The sequence below is a fragment of the Oncorhynchus nerka genome, linkage group LG10 (assembly GCF_034236695.1).
Source record: "Oncorhynchus nerka isolate Pitt River linkage group LG10, Oner_Uvic_2.0, whole genome shotgun sequence".
Taxonomy (NCBI): domain Eukaryota; kingdom Metazoa; phylum Chordata; class Actinopteri; order Salmoniformes; family Salmonidae; genus Oncorhynchus; species Oncorhynchus nerka.
In genome coordinates this window covers 38,596,155-38,610,622 of record NC_088405.1, presented here as the reverse complement: position 1 = coordinate 38,610,622, position 14,468 = coordinate 38,596,155, and the positions used below count along the sequence as shown (strand labels likewise).

The 14,468-nt window shown below is 42.8% G+C and overlaps 1 protein-coding gene across 4 annotated transcripts in view; it reads left to right on the top strand.

Annotated features, from left to right (window-relative positions):
- The first annotated feature begins 1,414 nt into the window (after positions 1-1,414).
- LOC115136365 (heparan sulfate glucosamine 3-O-sulfotransferase 1-like) overlaps positions 1,415-14,468 on the top strand; it is a 31,255-nt gene continuing 18,201 nt past the window's right edge. For 2 of the 4 annotated variants that reach the window (XM_029671952.1, XM_029671953.1), the window contains exon 1: positions 1,415-1,697. The gene's annotated coding sequence lies outside the window, so the exon portion shown is untranslated. Of the gene's footprint in view, positions 1,698-1,780; positions 1,855-14,468 lie in introns of those variants that run through there. The other 2 variants (XM_065023286.1, XM_065023288.1) reach the window with 2 other exon arrangements.

Here is a 14,468-nt window from a genome sequence, read left to right as displayed (position 1 = left end):
TAGGGCATCTTTACCTTCTCATACGGTATTTCGATGGAACGGTATTAATATAAGTGTATGTATTCCCTAAGACTATTCTGAAACTGCCTAACATTTTTGCGAAAATTCAAAATGTATCAGCTGGAGTCCAAAGGACAGGCCAACGCTCCTGCTGTCGCCCTGCTCTGCTACGGATGGTGATTACAGTAGCACCACCACACAACAAAGACACACACAAAATCTCATGCGATCAGATAACACGATTAACACTCAGAGCTTACGTGAAGGAAATGAGACTGATTTCAAATATAATTATTTTTCAATTATTATCTTTGAAATCAGTCTAATTTCCTTTGATGGTCACTTTGAAAAATGTCACCATGGGAGTGAGCAATACATATTTTTTTCACAGCTCGGGAAGCCACCTTTTAGCTGAATCCCCTGGACCCAGAGAGGTGCAAATCACCACTGCTCAAAAGAACATTTCAGTTGATGTCTTTATCAAAGTCTGCACATAGCTTACTGCTCTCACTATTATCCAGTGGTTTCATCCAGTCGTTTTCCTTTGCAGTGTCAGAGCTCAGAGGTCTGTCTAGAGCTCCTGTCTTTAGCCTTACAAACAGAATGCATTTTTAACAAATCAAATACTCATGTGGAGTATTTTCTCTCTCTCTCTCTCTCTCTCTCTCTCTCTCTCTCTCTCTCTCTCTCTCTCTCTCTCTCTCTCTCTCTCTCTGGCATAGGACTGCTGAAATATAGATGTGCCCCCTGTTTGCCCTCTATTTGTCTCAGAGGAGGCAGCAGGGCTAGCCAACTATTATGACACATGTTTTTTTGTAGGTTCAAGTTACTATAGTGAACGGAGATGAAGGTGGCGTACACCTTCAGTGTCTATGGTGAATGTGCTGTCAATTGGAAGTCGCTGCACTGGAGGAAAGGCTTGTATAATAGCAGGCGATAGCCTCCAGGCTTGTTTGATCTCCTCTATTGAAAGAGTTTACAGATGTTTTCAAAGGAGACATGTTCACTATCAACTGAGAAGGGATTAATCATTTCCTCAACATCTCAGCACTTAATGTATGCTTGATGAGTCATTCAAAATTGTTCTCAGAATCACATTTTGTTTATCAGAGGTGCAATTCGATCAATGATGCTCCCGGCATACTAACCTGCAGTGTATAACATAAATAACATGCATATTCACTTGAATTGGAAACGTAGCTAAAATCTGTAGATGCCCATAATTAAGTAGCCTACAATAATATATGAGTTAACATTAAGCGCTCCTAATAGTAAACTAAATGATTCATTTATGAAATATACAATTTAAAAAATAGCACCTTTTGGAATTAGTACCGCAGCAATTTACCTGGTCACCTGACACGACTCCTCCCACAGTGCTACGCAAGGCAGCGCTCCGCACAAATCTCACCACGTTCCGATGGAGTGGGGTTTGCCTGTCTGTTTCGAGGGATTGAGTCAAAACAAGCTCTGATAAAAACGGGGCTCAGTTTCCCTAATGTCCTCCTTCAAATGAATTAGTGATGAGAGTGGCGTATGCTCTGAGTGTATTTCAGTGAGGGATAAAGGACGACCGTTTTAGGCTCTGGTAGTCAGCTGCTGGTGTAAAAGTGCAATCCGTTGGTTCATCTGTGACTGAACTCGAGCCAGACGGATGACTCTCGGAGATTCCATCACTATCGCCGATCTCATGCAAGGTAACTAGATTTTGTCTCCTAGGTCTTAGGGTAGTCTACTTTTTCGTGCCTTCCAGTCTAATATCCCTCTCTTCGTTTGCGACAGGAATTGGGACGCAGGTTGAATGATCTGTGATTGCATTCTGAAATAGAATTCCTTCTTGCTTTTGGATAAGTCGTGAGTAGTTCCAGATCAATGTATTTCCGAGTTATTTGGGAAATATGTGACATTGACATTCGATCCATTACCTACTGTATATTAAAACCAGATAAATGTTGATCTTCTATCATAGATAACCTGTTTACAAACCTAGTATTCTATATTAACATATCCATTCTATATTAATATTAAAGTACTATCCCTCCCTACATTATTCATGCGCATGAACTATTTTTTTAAAATCTAGGCTATTGTATTTAAACGTATCTCGTCGTGCATATAGGATACAGTGTAACTTTTTAATAATTGGTAGTGGACATTGGCTTCCTAGATACGATAAGGATGGTTGTATTAAATACATGTTGACATAAACTGAGGCCTTTAGATCATTTGCGTCTCAAAAAACAATGGAGTTAAACTTTTAACACCCCAAATTCGTTTTTACGTTGACGCTGCTATAACCACACTGATAATTGGGCTTTAAGTGGTAAATGGCCATGTCTTTGTCAGCGATTGAGCTTTCCAAATGATTGCGGTTTAATTGCATAAATCAGTTGTCGTTCCCGGGCAGCAGCAGCTCTCCACCCAAAAAGCCTATTATTGGGTTCTCAATTTAAGCATTGCTGAGGGCAGAGCCAATGTATAGCCTACAACAGTCCCAACGCTCTGTCTGCACAATAATCATAGCTTGCAATACAGTTTAGAAAACCTTTGGAACTTTACTTTCATATCATTGAGAAATCATTTTCTAAAAACAAAAGGCTACATGATAGATTGGAAGAGAGAGGCGCCCAGCTGTTCTAATTAGCTATATAGCTCTGTTGTAACTGGAATATACTATACTGTTGGCTGCAACTGTGTTAAAACAGTGCACATTGAGTGTATATTTTCCATTTGGAAAATCTTTTTTTTTGGTGACAACATTAATACTGAGTTACAGTTAATATAAGAACATCAGTCAATTGAAATAAATGTATTAGACCCAAATCTATGGATTTCACGTGCCTGGGAATACAAATATCCATCTGTTGGTCACAGATACCTTTAAAAATAAAAAAATCTAGGGGTGTCGATCAGAACCAGTCAGTATCTGGCCTGACCACAATTTTCCTCTTGTAGCGTGACGCATCTGCTTCACATAGAATTGATCCAGCTGTTGATTGTGGCCTGTAGAATGTTGCTCCACTCCTCTTCAATGGCCGTGCGAAGTTGCTGGATATTGGCAGGAACTAGAAAACAGTGTCGATCAAGAGCATCCCAAACATGTTCAATGGATGACGTGTCTGGTGAGTATCCAGGCCATAGAAGAACTGGGACATTTTCAGCTTCCATCCTGGTGATCTGCCCAGTACAGTTGAAACCGGGTTTCATCTGTGAAGAACACACTTCTCCAGCGTGCCAGTGGCCATCGAAGGTGAGCATTTGCCAACTGAAGTCGGTTACGACACCGACCTGCATTCAGGTCAAGACCCTGTTGAGGACGACTAGCATGCAGATGAGCTTCCCTGAGAAGGTTTCTGACAGTTTGTGCAAACCCACAGTTTCATCAGCTGTCCGGTTTGCTGGTCTCTGACAATCCTGCAGGTGAAGAAGCCGGATGTGGAGGTCCTGGGTTAGTGTGGTTACATGTGGTCTATGGTTGTGAGCCCCGTTGGACGTACTGCCAAATAATCTAAAATTACATTGGAGGCGGCTTATAGTAGAAAAATTAACATTCAATTCTCTGGCAACAGCTCTGGTGGACATTCCTGCAGTCAGCATGCCAATTGCACTCTCCCTCAACTTGAGACATCTTTGGCATTGTGTTGTGACAAAACTGCACATTATAGAGTGGCCTTTTACTGTCCCCAGCATAAGGTGCACCTGTGTAATCATGCTGTTTAATCAGCTTCTTGATATGCCAGGTGGATGGATTATCTTGACAAAGGATAGAATGTTCAATAACAGGGATGTAAACAAATTTGTGCACAACTTTTGAGAAATCGTTTTTTTGTACACATGTAACATTCTGGGATCTGTTATTTCAGCTCATGAAACATGGGACCAGCACTTTCACTCGTTGTGTTTTATATTTTTGTTGAATGTATATATTTACACTACAAAGCCAGAAGTATGTGGACACCTGGTCATCAAACATCTCATTCCAAAATCATGGGCTTTAATATTGAGTTTTTCTCGCCTTTGCTGCTACAACAGCCTCCACTCTTCTGGGAAGGCTTTCCACTAGATGTTGGAACATTGCTGTGTGGACTTGCTTCCATTCAGCCACGAGCATTCGTGAGGTCGGACATTGATTTTGGGCAATTAGGCCTGGCTCACAGTAGGCGTTCCAATTCATCCCAAAGGTGTTTGATGGGGTTGAGGTCAGGGCTATGTGCAGGCCAGTCAAGTTCTTCCACACCGATCTCGACAAACCAATTCTGTATGGATCTTGCTTTGTGCACAGGGAGCATTGTCCTGCTGATATAGGAAACTGTTTACACAAAGTTGGAAGCACAGAATTGTTTAGCATGTCATTGTAAAGGGAGAAGGCTGATACCTAGTCAGTTGTACAACTGAAATGTGTCTTCCGCATTTATCCCAACCCCTCTGAATCAGAGGTGTGGAGGGATGCCATAATCGACATCAACGTCTTCGGCGCCCGGGGAACAGTGGGTTAACTGCCTTCCTCGGGCAGAACAACAGATTTCTACCTTGTCAGCTCAGGGATTTGATCCAGCAACCTTTCGGTTACTGGCCCAACGCTCTAACCACTGGGCTACCTGCCGTTAAGGGGCCTAGCCCGAACCATGAAAAACAGCCCCAGACCATTATTCCTCCTCCACCAAACTTCACAGTTGGCACTATACATTGAGGCAGGCAGCGTTCTCCTGGCATCCGCCAAACCCAGATTCGTCTGTCCGACTGCCAGATGATGAGGCGTGATTGGTCACTCCAGAGAACGAGGTTTCTCTGCTCAAGAGTCCAAAGGTGGCGAGCTTTACACCACTCCAGCCAACACTTGTCATTGTGCATGGTGATCTTAGGCTTGTGTGCGGCTGCTCAGCCATGGAAACCCATTTCGTAAAGCTCCCAACGAACAGTTCTTGTGCTGACGTTGCTTCCAGAGGCAATTTCAAACTCGGTAGTGAGTGTTGCAACCGAGGACAGACTATTTTTTTTTACACGCTTCAGCCCTCTGTGGTCCTGTTCTGTGAGCTTGTGTGGCCTACCACTTCACGGCTGAGCCATTGTTGCTCCTATAAGTTTCCACTTCACTATAACAGCACTTACAGTTGGTCGGGGCAGCTCTAGCAGGGTAGAAATCTGTTGGAAAGGTGGCATCCTATGACGGTGCCATGTTGAAAGTCACTGAAATCGTATGGGTCATTCTAGTGCTGATGCTTGTCTATGGAGATTACATGGCGGTGTGCTCGACTTTATACACCTGTCAGCAACGGGTGTAGCTGAAATAGCAGAATCAACTCATTTGAAGTGTTGTCCACATACTTTTGGATGTGTGTGTGAGATATATTGTTTGTATATACAGTACCAGTCAAAAGTTTGGACACGCCTATTTATCCTTTGGGTTTTTCTTTATTTTTATTATTTTTTACATTGTAGAGTAATAGTGAAGACATCAAAACTTTGAAATAACACATATGGAATCATGTAGTAACCAAAAAAGTGTTAAACAAATCAAAATATATTTTATGTTTGAGATTCTTCAAAGTAGCCACCCTTTGCCTTGATGACAGCTTTGCACACTTGGCATTCTCTCAACCAGCTTCATGAGGTAGTCACCTGGAATGCATTTCAATTAACAGGTGTGCCTTGTTAAAAGTCAACTTGTTAAATTTGCATTTGAGCCAATCAATTGTGTTGTGACAAAGTAACGGTGGTATACAGAAGATAGCCCTATTTGTTAAAAGACCACGTCCATATTATGGCAAGAACAGCTCAAATAAGCAAAGAAAAACGACAGTCCATCATTACTTTAAGACATGAAGGTCCTTCAATACGGAAAATTTCAAGTTTGAAATGCAGTTACAAAAACCATCAAGCGCTATGATGAAACTGGCTCTAAATGAGGACCTCCACAGGAAAGGAAGAGCCAGAGTTACCTTTGCTGCAGAAGATAACATAATATGTAAGTCTTTGATGAAACTGGAGTGAGCGAGTCGTACAAACTAGGTGTGGATTTCACGAGAACAATGGGCTGTGTGCTCAGAAGGGCGTGAGTGCACCTGTGCGGCCGTGTGCTGCGTTTACGGCGGTGGTGTGATCTTTCCATCAACTTTATTACCCCGTGTGAGAGCTCCCGTTCCTGCTGCCTATTTCAGTTCATGAATATTGGGACTTGGGGGACTTTATCATCATTTTTCTCTAGGTGGTTGGTCGAGGGGGCTTCAATGAGAGATTGCCCCGCATCAGTTAGTCTGCTGACATGCAAAACATTTAGTGACTGTAAACCAAAATATAGTTAGTGTCGAGTTTTCCTTTAAGATGAGCCAGGAGCTTCCTATATCACTTATGACAGGGCTAGACTTATTCATTATTGCCATGGGTTGTCTCATTCGCCTGTAATTAGAATAGTGTGGGTGGTGTAGACGAATGAATGCAGTTTGATTTTTGAAAAAAAATAAAAATAAAATAAAAGTATTTTAAGTCTTCAGTGTAAGATTAAATGCTTCTGGCATCCAGTCCTGTGTTCAGGGCTGTCCCTAGCCTTTTGGGGGGCTCTTAACAAAAACATTTCAGTGACCCCCCCCCCACCCCCTTGATGGCGTAGAAAATGTTGCTGTTTTTAAAGCAAGTCTGCTGCAATTCTACCCTCTTTTTTTCTAACTAGTCTCATGCAATTCTACTAATTTTGCCATGGGGTGGAGATGCATCTATTTTTTAAAAGCTAATTTCCTCCAATTTTTCCACATTTTTGCCATGACTTATGCCATGTCAATGGGGGGACCCTGGAGGTCCGGGACCCAAAGTATGTGCCCTGCATGCTTGTCAGTAATTCCACCCGCCTAATAAAGTTTAGATCGCTGCTTAGAATAAAGAACAGTTCTAGCATGTAGCTGAAGCATAACCTACAAGGTATTGTAATGGAACGATTGCGAGCGGGTTGTTAGTAGCACACTGAACTTGAGCAGGTCTGAGAAGACAAGGTTTCCGCCTCATGGACAACCACTCAGGATGGAGGGTCGGGCTCAGCTCGTTATTTTCGTACTTCACTGATTACCATGAATGGTTCATTGTTTCTCTGCAGCAGAATCATTGTCACGTTTGTTTGTTGGCTTTCTTTTTGTCTTCTATAGTAGCCAAGGATGGGGCATGCAGGGTTGAGCAGAGAGCAAAGGGAATTGGGGATGGGTTAGTACGGAGAATAGCTGGAGGGTGACTGATTCAGATGCTGAATTCCAAATGGACCCCTAGGCACTCTTGTTGCTTACACCTATCCAATTCTTTTAGATCTACAGGAGTGCCTAGGGGATGGGCTAGGGTCTATTTGGAATTCAGTTATTAAAAACAGGACGTTAGTGTGATCCGGCCTACCAACACATGAGGTACGTTCTAAATCCCACAGTGTCAGGATGTCACATGAATACATGTTAGGCCAAATGCAGTCTACAGACTAATGCAGAAGCAAGCAATGCCAAAATAAGGCACTGGACTAGCTACTCCCACCAAATATCCAGCACTGCAGAGAAAGAGGGGGAGATTGTGAGCGAAAGCATCTCTGGTGTACTAAAATTTAACCCCAGGGTTTCATTTGATGTATTCCATGTTACTGTATTACATTTCACTGGATCTAAATGATATTTTTCAAGTTTTCTTCAACACCAATGAAAGACAACACGAGATTGGTATTAATATTAAATGAGGTTGTGTTTGCTGAATTAAAATAATAACTGTACCAGTGGAAGGAATGGCACAGTTTTTTTTTTTGTTGTAAACATGTAAATGTATTCCCCCCAAAAATGTATGGGAGAAAATGTTTGGTATTCTCCCTCAGGAAGTGGAGTATCTATCATGAAATCAAGTGTTTTCAACAGTAATGTGTGCCAGGTTCAATCTCCAAACCCTAAAGTCTGGAGTTAATATTATCCAGTTAAAAGCAGGCCTATCTTCCTGATTTGGCTATTTAGGGATATTTGAATGCTGGAGGGATATGAGGCTGGGGTGTGGCCTGTTCTGTTGCCATGGTGAGAGGGCAGGTATTGCATGTCAGGTTCTCTTTCAAATCTGAGCAGTCCTATATGTCCTCAACAATTGACTTCGATTGACGCTAATAATTATGTCGCTCATCGTAGAAGCATGGTGACTCATTCATTGTGCTTCTGGCCTGTGCTGAATGTGGGCAGGAGCCTCATGTGGCCTGTGATTTCAACCTCTCATGGACCCAGTAACAACCTGTACTACTGGTGGGTCCTTGTTGATGACTACCACATAATTGTAGGACTATATTCAACAGGAAGTGTTCATCATAGGCTTACATTATGATGGCAACGTTATACAGTACAGTGGCCTATTTTCTGCCTGCCTGTAGAACCTTCATTTCCATCCCCTGTGTGCTTATTACTGATCAACACTTCATACCAGCCTTTGAGAAGAATCGGGCGATTAGCGACAACTTCATGCTCATTCCCGCTATCTTATAGGCTTCCAAATCCTACCTGTGCAATTGTTACTTTAAGTAGCACGGCAATTTAGTGTGGGGGCGGAACACACAATGCTCATTGTTTACGTCTTCGGCGATCTAGTGCTGCGTAACCGTAGCGTGTAGCCACTTCCCCTGCTCATCTGTCCCTTTTTTGGGGGGGGACGCGAGTTAGCTAGTGACTGTGGAGACTGTGAAGTTAGCTGTCAGGCCTTCTTTCCTCCTTACAATAGGCGGCTCATAATAGACAAGTCACTGTAAGTTACAGTACAGGGGAATAACTAGGCTAATGCCCAGATTTACATATTTGTACAGCATTCCATTATTCATGAGTACGGCAGGGTTTTGCGCGGAGCGTATTTCTACTTAGTCTATGTCTCTCTGGCTGATCCCACTTTGCCTGATCCCACTCTGCCGGCTCGCCTGCCTTCGCACCAGTAACCAGGAACTCCCATATTAAAAAGCAGTATTGATACTGTCGCCGTCTTTCGCCTCGTGTTGCTCGGGTGCCGCCACGCTGTTGCCTCAAAAGCCCAGCGTCTGTGGTCTTGCCCGAGGAAAGCCTTGTTAAAGGCACATGGATTTTGATGAGGTTTTCCTAGATGCATTCTACGATCCATGCTACCAGACGATGGGCTTTGTTCTGCTCAATTTGCTGTCATTTTGGAATAATGGGATAAAGGGATAGAGGGAGTGGGTGAGGGCGCTTGTAGATGGGGAAGAGGCTCTGACATCTAATTCAGAATGTATTTTATGGGTAATTTTTTTCATCAGGGATTCTGAGCTCTGCAGACGCCATAATTTCCGTGTGTTATGAAGTAGATGTATCATTCCCCTTGTTGATGACTGGCAGCTAATTTATTCATTACCTTTTGTTCCCTCCCTATCTCCTCTGTCAGATGAGTAGGTACATGTCAAGCAGATCCCTCGTTATTGGGTATTGTGTAGCATACAGGCTTTTTCGTGTTGCAGCCTTGCTATGTCATTTCTGCCACATTAGGGGAGAGATCGAGTTTTGAGAGTGGGGGGGGGGGGGTGTTTGGATTTCGGCAGAGTTCGGGTCTTATGTGTTCATTTGTAAATATTTTTCTTCTTCTCGTGTATATAGAGTATGCCAATATTCTGACTCTCTTGGCCTAAAATAATTTACGGAAGTTATTTTTAATTTAAATAGGTTTAATTGACTGAGGCTCAGCACAGAGGCATTTCTAAAATGTATTTTAGGATAAGGGCATTCATTTGTCTGGGCGCCTTGACAAGGTGATTTAGGAGGGACCCCGTTTAGGGGCCACTTTATGCCCATATTATGCATGTGTGAGGTGTAGTCATAGCAACTGTTAGGTGAAGATCAAGCTGTTGTCACTCATTTCTTAAATGAAATCGGAGGTAGCTTTGTAATTCAGCAGGGGCTTTTATCAAAAGTTTTAGGGGGTTTTGTTGGCACTTAATAAAATCATTTTAAAAGAACAACAAATTATAGCAAAAGGTCAATGTCAACTCTACTGGTTCTCACATGGCACCAGGAGTGGCATTTGACATTTTGTAATGAGCAAAAGATTTGAGTTGGACTGAAACTTGCTATTTATAAGCACTGAGGTTTATGTAGGTGAAAAGGTCAATCAACTTCAGGGCAAGCCACATGCATGCAGTGCTCTTATGAATGGCTTGTAGTTCAGTGTTTGTGCCCTGCCATTGAACTCCATATTGTGGTGTAGTATGGGTCAGTGACAGTGACAAGGTGCCATTGGGATAGGGGCAGAACGAAGCAGCACAATGATATCGCTGAAGCCAAATAGGGCTGTAATAAAGGCCTCGGATATAAACATGTATGGGTAATTCAACTTGTATGGAGATTGTTTGAGTAGTAGGCTGGGTACCAGAGGGGTTAAAGGGTCATGGGCACACAAGGTGGTCGGGATGGGGCCCAAGGCAGTGGCATCTAAAGAGACACCTGTTGATAGCGGTGAGGTGCACAGGTTATGAAAGGTATCCTGTGAAGTATCTCGGTGTGGCTTTAAAATGGTCTCCCCATTGCCAGAGTGACAGTCTAAAAAAAATCTTGACTTGGTGCTTTCCGTGGACCTGAACGATTCAAGTCCGTTGCTTTGGGTCTGTATGGACAGCGCCGTCTTAGCCTTGAGCTATGCCTTTTTCTCCCCACCACTTGTGCTATATTTGATCATTTCAGAAGTGTATACGGGATGTGGTCCAGTAAATTGTATACGAGAGGGAGCCGATATACCCAACGTAGCAGTGGTAGGCAGAAGGATGTGATTGAATGCAAAGCCAAATCCACGGGGGACAGTCATTGCCCGGCAAATTAAACCATTACCTCCCCAGTCTGAGTTAAATATGAAGAAATGACTCATTTAATGTCCGATTTAGTCCTTAATACAGCCGCATAAGCAATGGCAGGCGTTAATTCTGCTCCCTGGTGAGATAAGGGCCGCAATATTGTCATGGGATGTATTGGACGTAGAGCTTTTATTAAAAGATGCCCAATGCGAGAGAGAAATGATTCTGTTGTGATTCATTGAGAGGACTCTCCGTTCTGGAGATTCGTCTTCATTATCCGCCGGAGCGCCATTTTTACAGATAACACTGCTTCCTCATTTGCTCGCTGAGCCTCAATTTTCCCCGAACAATATTGCAGCTCTTTAGTGTGGCTCTTGCAAGAGACAAGTGGAGCTATTCTCAATGTGCACATAGGATTACCAAGGTTAATCATCAATTTAAAGCTAATCTTTGTTAAATACCAATAGAGCTTTGGCGCTTGCTTGTGATGCAGAATGGTTCATTTGGGGTTTATAGGAGATTCAAGGAAGGGGGTCGCATCATCCCTTTTCCCCAGTTCCCACTAGGCTATTACTATCTTTCCTATTGTTTTAGACCTGTGATACTATATCTGAACTTGTTTGAACATCGGGCTGTTATATGGGGTATATGACGACTTGACGATTTACTCATACACTGTAGGTGTAATAAAAAAAACAACAACATTGGGATGGTTATGTGGGAATCAAAGTCAATTAATCCCTCATAACATGTTTTTTTTTGTTGGTCATGTTGTCTTCTACAGGCGATAATCAGGCTTTGAGCAGTCAAAGAGACAAACAGGAACTGTATGAGAGTCCCCTTGACTACTACATATTCACTGTGGAGTGGAGATAATTATGGAGTTTTGTAAATTATGCAATCGAGGCCACAATCGCTCTTCCTCAGTCTGGGAGAGTGAGTAATTAATTCAAAAAAAAAATTTCACCAATGATTATTCAGATGACTGGGAATAGGAGCGACAGTCATTATCTGAGTATTTTGGCACATGTCTGCTTGGCTAATTAAATTTTCATCTACTTCCTATTCAGAGGTCTGAAAGGTAACATTTTTATGGAGTAGGAACAGAATGGCCTTGTGATGCTAACCTTTTAAAATTGCCGTTGAATATTGTCAAAGGTTAAGTATCATAGGATGTCAAGAGGGACGGCGTGGTGTGCACTGGCCAGAGGTAGAGGATGTTTTGTGCTAGGTGTTTTATATTCGGGATGTTGGAGTCTGCCTGTCTGGTCGAAGTATGGTGGTGACCATTGTCTATGTAATCTAAGGCTTGGTAGATGTGTTTGTGTGCTCAAAATCGGAGGAATTGCGAAGGGATTTGCTGTTGTCTTTTCATCTGTTTCTCTCCGTATGGTCACCATGACCAATAAGGCACATTCATGTCAAGAGTAACCTTGAACATGCGTTCTTTTTTAAATGTGTAATATTGGTAAGCCTTTTCTGCTCCATGGGTAGTGTTAGACTTACGGGAAATCTGAGCAGAGTAAATGAATGACTTTGGCAGTAATTCAACCGATAATGTAGACATGACTTGCACAGATAAAGCTTCAAGAAAATCAATGAACTGAACAAATCTATTCTAAATAGTCTAGGCAACCCGTGGCATTCAAGCGTTGCAGAAAAGCTTACAATGCTTGTCTTCAATTTTTTTTTATTATTATTATTTTTTTTTTATACAGATATTGCTTTGAGGTTACAGGGCTCCTATCTCGCCATCGACGCCGGCAGACACAGCACAGCACCAGACAAGGCCAACGAGAGATCCCGCAGATGCTGCCCTTTTCAATGGCTGTTTTTTATCCCACCCCCCAACCCCCCATTATGCCTCTGATGTTGGGTCCACAAACTCCTCTAATTAAAGGATTCATCTTCAGTATGGGCTCTCTCGTCGAATGTATATCGCTGCAGAACGTGGGATGATAAAAGGCGTTATTGGGTGTGCAACCTCCACCGTCTCTTATCTCCCATAAACACTTCAGTTGGTTTACAGGGCCACGGAGGCGGCGGAACGATGCGCAATAAGCCAAAGGCCCCGATGACTTATTCATAGGAAGCGCAGAACAAGAGGCCACGGATGAAAGTGACAGAGAAAGGTTAGGGCGATAAGTCGTTACAGTTATGATAAGGCGTGTCAAAAAAAGAAAAAAAAAAAGACTTGTGACCTGATTTTTAAAAGTTTGACTTTAGAGATGATGACTTTCGGACTGCTCTGAAACAAAATGCTTATGGACGTGTGTATGTATGGAAATCTAGTTATTTGGGTTGGTCAAATAGCGTGCAGGGGAACGTGAGAGTTTTGGGGCTTGGATGACTGACATGGACTTGGTGGTTGTCCATTAGGCCAGAGCTCCAATGCTGATATTGTCAAAGAGAACCCTCCCAAACAATTCCTGACTACACAGTCATAACCTCATTCTGTCAGACAGTAAAAGCTACACAAACAGAATCACTAGCTATTTCCCTCTTGGGTATTAAATGTACTTTGAGTCAGAAATAATTACCATGTATTTTTGTTTCACACATTCACCCTTTTTATTTTTTTTATTTTTTATTTCTTTAACTGATAACATAGACACCCTCTAAGTGAAGTGCTAGATTGTTTTTCACACTCACAAAATCTCCCTTGAAAATGTCTGGCAGACAGCCGTAGAGATGGGAACTGGGGGTACAGCATCACCGGGGAAGGGCTTGATGGTAATAATCTAATGGTGGCGCCCAGCTTGCTAACACGACTACCAGGTGAGGCTCGGATGCTGTTTGTGTCAGCCCAATCAGCTCTCTGTACCTCTGCTGTCCTCTGCTTCAGAGCTGGGACGCAGCGAAATGGAGCTAGAGATTATCATTATAGATAAACGTGTCCCCTGCAATCTATTCCGCTTAATTGTGGGGAATTACAAGGATGCCGCTGGAAGTTTAGCACAGGGACAGTTTCGTTTGTGTCCAAAGGGATACAAAGTGTGCTCAGACGGCAGCTGAACGAAACGCATACGTTATGCACAGACCGACAATCATGAGAAGTATGCCTATGCATTCAAAGCATGTTTGTGCTGATTCATGTTTGGGTTTTTTTCTCCGCCATCTTGACCTACATCATCAGAGCCGTGTGTTTTAAAAAATATATTTTTAGGTTACAATCAATAGGCAGCATGCATGTAGTGCAACAACTTCTGGTTATCTGAGAACTCAACACTGGGATCGTCTCGTGTGAACATTGTTTGTAATGAGATCAAGGTCACTCACTGTGTGCAAAAATGTGCTTCCAGGTCTGTCAATACCGATCCATACCACTTATGATCTGCATATCTCAGTCTCAGCTAGAATGGTTTACAGATGGCACACACTGCAGTAAGATACCCAACACTGTGGGAAACTGGGAAATGCTTTGGATCCAATGGATTATTATTAGAATGAGTTCCCAGCTGCATCGGCAGTCGAAGCGCTCCAGTGCTTGGCACTCAGCGTTGGATCACAGAAGGGCCAGCTCAAAAACCCAAGAAATGTCTTGTCTGCAGTGCCTGATAAGTACATATTTGTCGCGACGAAAATGCTGGCGGGGCCACACTGTGTGCGTCTTCCAATAGGACACTATTGTTTCCAGAACAGGGAACAGAGTCCAATATGTAGAGGAACATGACATGTACCAGCTGTAGATTTGTAG